Below are 10,565 nucleotides of genomic sequence, written 5' to 3' on the forward strand. Positions count from 1 at the left end.
GCATGTGTTTCACAATCCCCTCCCCCTTTAAAGCTCATTTTCCTTCCCTCCTCGCCCCTCCCCTCCATCTCAGTTCTCTTCCTATATGCCAAAGATCTACCTCAGTATTTCCTGTTGCCTATCTTTTATTTTATACTTTATCTATATATTTGTTTTCTCTTATAAAAGCAACCATGCAGGCTGGGAGTGGTGGTGCATGCCTATAATCCCAGCACTTGGGAGGCTGAGGCAGGAGGTTCATTGCCAGTTTGAGACCAGCCTGGCTTACAAAGTGAGCTCAAGGCCAGCCTGAACTGCATGGCGAGACCCTGTCTCAAAAAGACAAAAAACAAAAAAACAGAAACCATGCAGTATTTAAACCTGTGTGCCTGGGGCTGGGAATATAGCTCAGCGGCACAGCACCTGCCTGGCAAGTGTGCAGTCATGAGTTCAATTTCTGGTACTGCAAAAAATAAAAAATAAAAAAATAAACTTGTGTGCTTGATTTATTTCACTTAACCTTATGGGGCAGCTATTTCCTACAAATAACTCAAGTTTATCTTTCCTTCTGGCAGAGTACTACTCCACTGTGTATGAGTATCTTATTTTCTTTATCCACTCATCTGTTGACAGATAGCATAAAGGCTGCTTCCAATATTTTGTTATTATGATTTGTGCTGCTGTAATCACAAGTATGCACGTATCACTGCAAGATGATATCTTTAACTCTCTTGGAGTAGAAGGGGAATAGCTGAATCAAATGGAATTTCCATTTTTGATTTTTTGAGAAATCTCTGCATGGATTTCCATAGTGGTTGCACCAGTTTACACTCCCATCAAAAATGCAGAACCATTCCTTTTCCCCATAGCCTCTCCAGCATTTGTTGCTGTTTGATTTCTTGAAGATAGTCATTCTTTCTGGAGTGAGATGAAATCTTGGGTGTTGTTTTAATTTGCATTTCTTGAATGACAGGAATGTTGAACATTTTTTCATGTATTTATTGGCCATTTGTACTTCCTCATCTAAGAGGCATCTGTTTATTTCAGGTGCCTTTTTTCCATTCGGTCTTTAAATTGGGGGGTCTAATGTTTTTTAGTTCTTTATGTGTTCTAGATATTAGTCCTTTGTCAAGAAGTAGCTGGCAAAACCTTTTTCTGTCTCTATAGGTTATCTCTTCATTCTGTTGGTGGTTTCCTTTGCTGTGTAGAAGCTTTTTAATTTGATGTGATCCCCTTTGTTAATTCTTAGTATTATTTCTTGTGCAACAGGAGCTCTGTTCAGAAAGTCTTTGCCTGTGCCTATGTCAAGATTTTTACCTCTCTTCTCTCCTAGCAGATTGTTTCTGTTTTAATACTTAGATCTTTGATCCATTTTGACTTCAGTGCATGGTGAGAGGTAGGGTCTAGGTTCGATCTTCAGCATGTGGATAGCCACTTTTCCCAGCACCATTTGTTAAAGAGGTTGTCTTTCCTCCAGTGAAAGAATTTGGCCACTTTGTCAAAGATGAGGTAGTTGAATGTGCCTAAAGGTGTTTCTGCATCCTCTGTTCTGTTGCACTGATCCACAGTTCTGTGTGTGCATGTGTGTTTTCTTTCTTCCTTTTCCTTTTATTTTTCATCTTTTTGAGACAGCGTCTTGCTATGCAGTTCAGGCTGGACTTGAGCTCACTATGTAGCCCAGGCTGGCCTTGAACTCAAAACGATCCTCCTGCCTCAGCCTCCTGAGTGCTAAGATTACAGGCGTGCACCTGTAATTGAACTCATGACTGCACACCTGTAATCACACCCAGCATGTGTGTGTTTTCTAATATAGTACCATGCTCTTTATTTGAGATAGTATAACTTGAAGTCTGGGATCATAATGCCCCCTGCCTTGCCCTTGTCCAGAATTACTTTTGCTATTCTAGGTCTTTTCTAGTTCCATGTGACTTTTAAGACTATTTTCTCTAGTTCTGTGAAGGATGCTATTGGTATTTAGAATTGCATTAAATCTGTATAACAGTTTTTGGAAGTGTGCCCATTTTGATTATATTGGTTCTGCCTACAAAAACAGTGATATTTTTCCATTTTCTGATATCCTCTTCAATCTCCTTTTTCAGAATACTATACTACTCCTTGCAGAGGTCTTTAACTGCCTTGGTTAGGTTAATTCCTAAGTATTTCGTTTTTCTTCATACTATTGTGAAAGGTATTGCTTCCCTAATTTTGTTCTTGGTGAGTTTTTTTATTGGTGAGGAACATTATTGATTTGGGGGTTTGTATCCTCCATGCTAATCAATTTGGTTATTAATTCTCGGAGTCTTTTGGTAAAGTTGTTGGAGTCTTCTATGTAAAGGAACATGTCATCTGCAAATAATAATAATTTAACCTCTTCCTTTCTTATCCATTTATCTTTTATTTCTTTATCTTGCCTGATTGCTCTGGTTAATGTTTCAAAAACTATACTGAATAGGAGTGGTGATACCAGGCATCCTTGTCTTGTTCCTGATTATAAAAGGAAAGATTTTTGCTTCTCTCCACTTAGTATGAAGTTGGCCATTGGTTTGTTATGGATGACTTTTATCAGATTGAGATAAAGGCCCTCTATTCCACTTTCTTCAGGGTTTTCCTTTATCATGAATGGATGTTGGATTTTTTCACACGCCTTTTCTGCATCTATTGAGATGGTCATGTGCCTTTTGTCCTCGCTTCTGTTTATGTGGTGCATTACATTTACAGACTTGCGTGTGTTGAACCATCCCTGAAATGAATCCTACTTGGTCACGATATACAATCTTTTTGATGATTTTCTGCATTCTTCTTGCCAGTATCTTATTGAGGATTTTTGCATCTATACCCATTAAAGAGATTGACCTGTAATTCCCTTTTTTTCATTGGATTCTTTTTTTTGCGGCGGGGGGTGGGGTTTTTTCCAGTACCAGGAATCGAACTCATGACCTCGTGCTTGCCAGGCAGGCACTGTGCTGCTGAGCTAAATCCCCAGCCCCCTCATTGGATTCTTTTCTGGTTTTGGAATCAGGGTAATGCTTGCTTCCAGGAATAATTTGGGGAATACTGCTTCTATTTTAATTTCATTAAAGAGTTTGAGGAGTATGATCCCTACTCTTCTGGGTGTTTGGGATCTAACCCACTAACCCAGAACCTCATTACTGAGTTATATTCCCAGTCCAGGGATTCATTCTCTATAGATGTTAATTATCTGCTTGAGCCACAGTGCACGCCTATGATCCCAGCACTTGGGAGGCTGAGGCAAGAGCATCGTTGTGAGTTCGAGACCACCCTGGGCTACAAAATGAGCTCAAGACCAGCCTGAACTGCATAGCAAGACCCTGTCTCAAAAAGACAAAAAAAAATATAAAATAAAAAAAAATTTATCTGCTTGATGCTGCCCCTCAACAGCCCTGGGAAGGAAAGTGACAGAAACATGTCTGTGTTCTCCAACCTATCTCCTCTTGTTGGCACACGAGGCACATTTTCATGCTCCCTGCAATTAGTAGTCATGTGACTACATTCTGGCCAGTGAATTTATATATATCACTAGCCAAGGCAAAAGGCGTTGTGCCTCTTTTGCTTTTCAAACTCCCTTTCCATGTGCAGAAATTTCAGGAATGGATTCTAGGGAAGGTCTTAGGGAGTTATTGCTTGAAAGAGAGTCCTATACTACCCAGGAGGGCCCCAACCTACAACAGTTTGCCTGAGCAAGAAATAAACTTTAATTAGGCTCAATCACTGAGATTTTTGGTTTGTTACACCAGTTAGCTCTAATAACAATGAATAAAACTGTTTTGGTTATTAATCACCACAACAATGCTAAATAACAAACACCTCCAATATTTAGTGCCTTAAAGCAACAACCATTTATTTGGCTAATGATTTCATGGGTTGACACTCTGGGCTGGGCTCAGCTGAAGGTTCTTCTGGTCTCAACTAAGCCTGTTCATTCATCTGTGATCAACTGGTGACTGGCTAGGAAAGCCTTGGCTAAACAACTTAGCCCTGTTCTATCAGTATTTTATAATGAAGGGGGCTAGCCTAGGCTTGTTTACATGAACACTGGGAGGGTCCAAGAGAATAAGCAGAAGTTACAAGGCCTCTCCAGGCCCAGTCTCAGAACTGACAGTACCTACTACACTCTATTGGCCAAAATAGGTCACACGGCTGAGCCCAGAGAATAAAACAATATCCCCTGAATAGAGGAGTTTCAAAATCACATTGCAAAGGAACCTGTAAAGTGAGGAGAGGACCACTGCAGGCAGTTTTGCAAAATTCTATTATGGGAAGTATCGGCGTCCCCATTTGAAAGTCAAGGAAACTTAAGCTCAAGGTGGTGAAGTGCCCAGGGAATGCGTGAATCAGGAATAGGCAAAGCTTGAAGCTCTCTTCATGCCCAAATCTTCCCTAGTGACTTCATAGTGAAGGGACCTCCTCTTCCGCCAGGAGGGATCTCCACACCTTGGCTAGCTGAACTGGAATTCACACCCAGGTTTCCAGGGAAGACAGCCAAAAAAAATTCTGGATCTTGCTCCAGCCTTTGGACAAATAGGGAATCTTTTCAGAAACTTGGGGCCACAGAACGCCTCGAGTGGCAAGCCTTAAACTATGACCGCAGTGACCTAAGGCTGGTAGACAGACCTTTCCCTCCTGACCTTTACATGTCAGGTGGCTCCAGAGACCTACTTTGCTGTGTGACCCAGGCATGTCCCATTTTGCATCTATGCCTCAGTATCAGGATACAAAGTATAAAGAAATAAGAGCTCAGCTCCTGGAAACATAGCACTGAGTTCAAATCCTGACACGATTACTGCTGTTTCTCGATAAGTCCTTTCCCCTCTCTGAGCCTCACATTTCTCTTCTATAAAATAGGCATGAGGGGAGAAGAGTCATCATCTTGAGGCTATTGTAAGAAATGAGGAAGGAATGCACAATGTAAATGCATATCCTAAAATACTTACTGGGGCTAGAGATGTAGCTCAGTGTAAGGCACTTGTCTAGCATGCATGAGGCCCTGGGTTTGATACCCAGCACTGCAGAGAGTAAAAATAAATAAAATAAATACCTGCTGTATGCAAGGTGGACTTAATAGCTGGCAGGTGATTTAATATCATCTTAGCCAAACCCCATTTTACAGAGGAGAAAATAGAGGCTCAGGCAAGTACTGTGACTTGCTAAAGCCACACTGCTAAGAAGCAATGATGTATCTATCAAACTCAGGTTTGTCTGATTCCAGAAACTAAAGTCTTACTTCTCTAGAGTTAGAAAGTCCTAAGTTTGAATCCCAGCTCTACCCACCATAGCTGTGTGTGACTTTGGCTAAGTCATTTTTCTCTCTGATCTTTATTTTATCCTCAATACATTAGGACCTGCCTTAATGCTATGGAGTATCAATGGAAATATACATGGAAACTGCTTAGCACAGCACCCAGGAAGGACATTGTACACTCAGCAATTTCAGGCTGCCAAATTCATATTTGTCATCAGGGGCAAGTTACTTAACTCTGTATGCCTCAGTTTCTCCATCTATCAAAAGGGCTCATAATAGTTTTGTCCCACTGATGTGGTCATAAGAAGTAAGTGAATTACAATCAGCTAAGCTTTAGCACAGTGCCTGACCACATAGCATGCAATTCATGAGCACTTGCTATTATTTGTAAAGTGCTGAAGGCTGTTTGAGGCCAGCATGAGGTGATGGGGGTCCCCAGCCCCCCATTGGCTATAGCTCCAGGCACCGCTGCTTCTTCCATTTGGCTATTATTAGACCCAGTGTCCTCATCTCAAATCCAGATGGGGAGTGAGAAGGGCAGGCAGGGCTGGGCCTAGCTGGCGGATGGCTGGGAACACAGCTGGGAGGCCGGGTTTGGGTCTGTGCCCCACCCTGCCTCCCTGCCCTCCCCTGCCTGCAGCTAGTCCAGCAGCCACGTCTACACTTGGCTCTGAAGTTGGTGCTGAGCACTCCCTCCCACCGTGGCCGCCTCCTCTGGGAAGGTTCAGAGACCTTCTGCAGTTGCAGCACTTTTCTGCCTGCCCTAGAGAGACCAGGCATTTGTGGAAGTTCTGCATCAGACACTGCTTGCATCTGGAGCCTGCAAATCGGCCATCCACCCTCCTGTCTACAGGTCTTCCTGCCTCCACTGAGGCTTGCCGGATCTGCTACGGGGGAAAGGCCCACACACCCGATTCGAATCCCAGCCCCACCATCAATATGCTGCTACTTGGACAAGTGACTTCTCCCTCTGAATCTCAGCTTCTTGGTTTTGGGGTCTTTGTTTTTGGTAATAGAGATTGAACCCTTTGCAGGTCCTTTGTACTGAACTATATTCCCACACTGACCCGCCTTCATTTCTTTCTCTTTCTCTTTCTTCCTCTTACTTTCTCTTTCTCTCTCTCTCTTTCTCTCTCTCTCTCTTTCTTTCTTTCTTTTTTCTTTTCTTCTCTTTCTTTCTTTCTTTCTTTCTTTCTTTCTTTTTTCTTTCTTTTTTTCTTTTGGCATTTCTCTGTCTCTCCCTTTCTTTCTTTGCGACAAGATCTCTTTAAATTAAAAGTTTTCCAGGCTGGGCTCAAACTTAGAATCTTCCTGCCTCAGTCTCCCAAAGTGCTGGTATTACAGGCATGTGCCACCACCTCGACCTGAATCTCAGCTTCTTTATCTGTCAAATGGACATAATCTCAGCACCTACTCCCCAGGGCTGTGATGATGCTTAAATGAATGAATGGTACATAGTAGGGATTCACTATGAGCCAGTTATTATTGGTATTTCATGCTTAGGTGTACCAGTCCACAAAGAAGAAATAAGAGGTTTGGGAAGCTGCACAGCTGGAGTGCAGAGGGGCTCTGTCCTCAACTAGCTGTGTGACCTAACAGGTTGCCTGTCTGGACCATGAGGTAGGCATAAGGTGGTACTCTGTGAGGCCAAGATTCTGCAGTTACATTCACAAGTAGAAAAGCCTATGTGCAGAGCTCCCAAACGGCAAATGGTGGGAATGCAGTGATTAAGAACAAGGATCTAAATTCAGACTGTATGAAATTCCAGTATGGCTTGGCCTTGCTAACCCTGCCCCCTCTGTATAAAGTGAAACTCCGCAGGACTCAACCTAGGAGGGTCATAGTGACTACACTGTCACGTGTGTTGTTCAAGGTCATTGAGAGCCAGGGTCCAACCCGCCAGATGACGATGACACAGTGCTCTCACCATGAGCCTAGACCTGCCAACAAGGCACCAGCGACATCTTAGAAGTCCCAAGAGGTCCAGGCAGGCCCATTCAGAACCCTCCCTTTGTCGATGAGGCTGTTCTGGGATTCACTGCTGTACAACGGCCATCTCAGGCCCCTTCTCCTCTTCCAAGGCTGGAAATGTGTCTGGCACGGTTATTCAAAGAACCCCAAGCTGGATGATAGCACAGAGGTGATAGTCTTGCCAAACTGGTTTGTGAAACAGGTCCTTAGTCCTACTTCTAGGGCTGCTAGCTATGACCTCGGGGGCCTCCAATTCTACCTGCAAGGGGGAACTCATGGCCCTTGGATCCAGCCAACCCCAGGAAGAAGCAGTCCTCCTCTGGGGTCCCCCGTAATCCAGCCTCAATTACTGGACAATCCCCTTGCAAGTGCGCATGATCCTGCATCTCTGCCTTTGCTCATGTTGTTCTCTTTTCTTGCTTGATTTTCCTCCATCTTCTCACGTACTAGAGCAAGTAAAGGCCTTGTTTTTTTAGACTTCAGAGTAATCCAGTTACCATCTCTCCCTCTACTTCCACTAGGCTGTGAGACCTCCAACCACAGGCCCAATTCCACCCCGTCCAACAGCCTCTGGGCTTCCCCCGTAGGCCTAAGGTCCCAGCCTCAGCTGGCATTACAGCCACTTGTGGGTACATCCCAAGACAGTCTTGGAATTTTTCATTGTCCAGTCTGGGTAAAATAGGCTGTTATGACTTGTATCTAGATGTCCCCTCAAAGCCTCATATGGTCATAGGTAAGCTTTTCAGAGGTGGCTGGATCTAGAGTGTGTGATGCTGGGATTAAGGGTGTGTGATTACTAAATTACTCCACCGATGGGTTTGGCACAGTTCTGGATACGGACAATGGGAAGGCCCACCCTGGGTGTGAATGAGACCCACTCTAAGGGTGTGTAGCCTGAATAGACTACAAGGGACAGAAAGGGGGCTGCTGTTGCTGCTTGTCACTTACTGCTTGCTGATTGCTACTTTGCTGCTTTGCTGCCTTCCTGCCTTCTGCCCACCATGAACTGTTTCTCCTGCCTGATGCCCCTCTGCCATGCCACCCTGCCTTGGAACCAGCAAACTATGAACTGAAACCTCTAAAAACTATGAGCTACAATAAATAAACCTTTCCTTCTTTAACCTTAGGTGTCAGGTATTTTGTCTCAGCCATGAAAAAAGTAACAAAGACATAGGCTTAGTAAACTCACAGCACACACAGTACCTCCATTTTGTACATAAGGAAAGTGAAGATCTTAGAGGACCAAGGCTTTGTAAGGGGCGGAGCCAGAGCTAAGAATATCATCCTTCTTGCCTCCTATCCCCAAGCCTAGGCTTTCTCTGTAGGACCGTGACTGGGAGGAGGAAAAGTGTGGATGACTTGGGGATTCATTCACAGACTTAGACTGTGAAACAAAATGTCACCCCTGGCCCCTGAGCTGCTCCAGCCACTCCCCGCTCTGCCAGTCCAGAGTTGGACCTGGAAGAATATGGATCCTTCCTCTTCTATGTCATTGCTCTAGGAGGACCCTAGGTGGTCCAGTCCAACTCGTTCTTCTGAGCAGATGGAGGCCTAGACCTTCTGAATGCTTTCAGCATCACTTCACCCAGCTCACCTGTCGTTCAGAGGGAACGACCCCCATTTCCTATTCCACCCACAGCCCATTCTCCTCCATTTCCTACTCATAAGCCTCCCAGATCTTGCTCACATGGTTTTTCTGCCACAAGTATCCTTCCATACCTTTCCCTCTCTTCTCCATAGGGCAAATTTCTTTGCACTCATCAAGGATCAGTTTTCGCACCACCTCCTCTGAGAGTCCCTTCACACACACACACACACACACACACACACACACACACACACACACTGAGGATTGCTCTCAAGGTTCAGAGAAGGGGCTTTGACATCAGACTGAATTCCACTGTTTTCATGCTACTACCAGCCTAGAGGGCCTTGACTTCAGTGAGCTTCAGTTTCCTCCTGTGTGGAATGAGGCTATATCTATCTTGCACAGTGGTCAACTTAAAATAGTTGTCTGATATGCAACAGGTGCTCAGCAAATAGCAGGCCCTTCCCCAGGGATGTTTACTTTTTCCTGGGCTTCAGTTGTAAACTTCCCCAGTACCAAAACGAGACTGCCCTTTGATATCTAGATCACCACCACACCACCACCACTAATCACACCCCTCCCCTGCTGCCACCCTTGGAAAGGAGGAAGAGAAAAAGGCAGACAAGTAAGCTGGAGGGTGGCCGTAAGTGCTTGATGACAAGACAGGGCAGGACTTACACACCCCTGTCATACCACTAGGAGTGAATGCACACTTGAGCAAGACATAACACCCAGATGCGCAGGCACTCACCCCTGTGTCTCCTCCCAGTCAGCAGAGGCTAAGAGCTACCATCAGCAGCCCATTTGTTGGAGCTAACAGCTGCCACTCAAGCAGGCCCTGAGAATCTGACATGGGTGGTCTAAGGGATGCACAAGTGCGACACAGTTGGCTCGGAGGGTGCTCACCCTCGTTCTGGAGAATTAGGTGGCACCTAGGCCAGGGAGAGATGGCCTAAGACCTCAAACTGTCTTTATTCTCCAAACTGGACTCTGTGCCCCTCTCCTCCCATGTGTCCTACAGGTCACTTCCTTCCCTGTGTCTCGGTTGTCCAATGTGTAAAATGGGAACCACCTCTGGGGATGGTGAATTGAAATGAGAAGATACATGGGAATGAGCCTCAGAGTGGATACTGGCTCTCTCCTTAAATGACTGTGTGGAGGGGATGGGTCTCAGAGGATCTGAACCTAGGCTTTTCAGTATCCTCAGTATTCCATATTACTACAGTGGTTAGTTACAAAAGAGGTTAAGTATGAAACACAGCTCCACTACCTTTGGGCTTTTGTCCTCATCTGTATAATGGGACAGTAATCCTGGAATCATTTCCTTATTATAGGGATTTATACACCTGTTATATGGCAGGGACAAAGTAAACAAATATTTTTAAAAGTTTTTTTATTTGATAGGCAGGACTCAGGACCCCATGTTCCCAGATTCCACCCCTCTCGGTTTCCATGGAGACTTGTGAACAGCTCCAGGGCCTTCCCGCATACGAGAGGGAGTAGTTTTTCCCCTGTGGGTCTGGGCTCGTGGGTCTCCTGGCTGACTCCTTGTTTAGAAATTTTGGCTGTTTCTGGGCCTCAGTTTCTCCCATTTGTTGAATAACAGTCTGGAGTCCATACTCCCTTGTAGGCTTCCAGTGCTCCAACAGAGTCTGCAGGGCTTGGAGTGAAAACAACGCTAGGTGAGGGTGCATGGCTGAAGAAGACAGGCTGTGTGATTCATCCTGCTCCATCTCAGATAGTCCCGGGAAGTTTAACGTAGGGTCA

This window comes from Chinchilla lanigera, unplaced genomic scaffold (genome assembly GCF_000276665.1).
Source record: "Chinchilla lanigera isolate Chin_1 unplaced genomic scaffold, ChiLan1.0 scaffold00054, whole genome shotgun sequence".
NCBI lineage: Eukaryota > Metazoa > Chordata > Mammalia > Rodentia > Chinchillidae > Chinchilla > Chinchilla lanigera.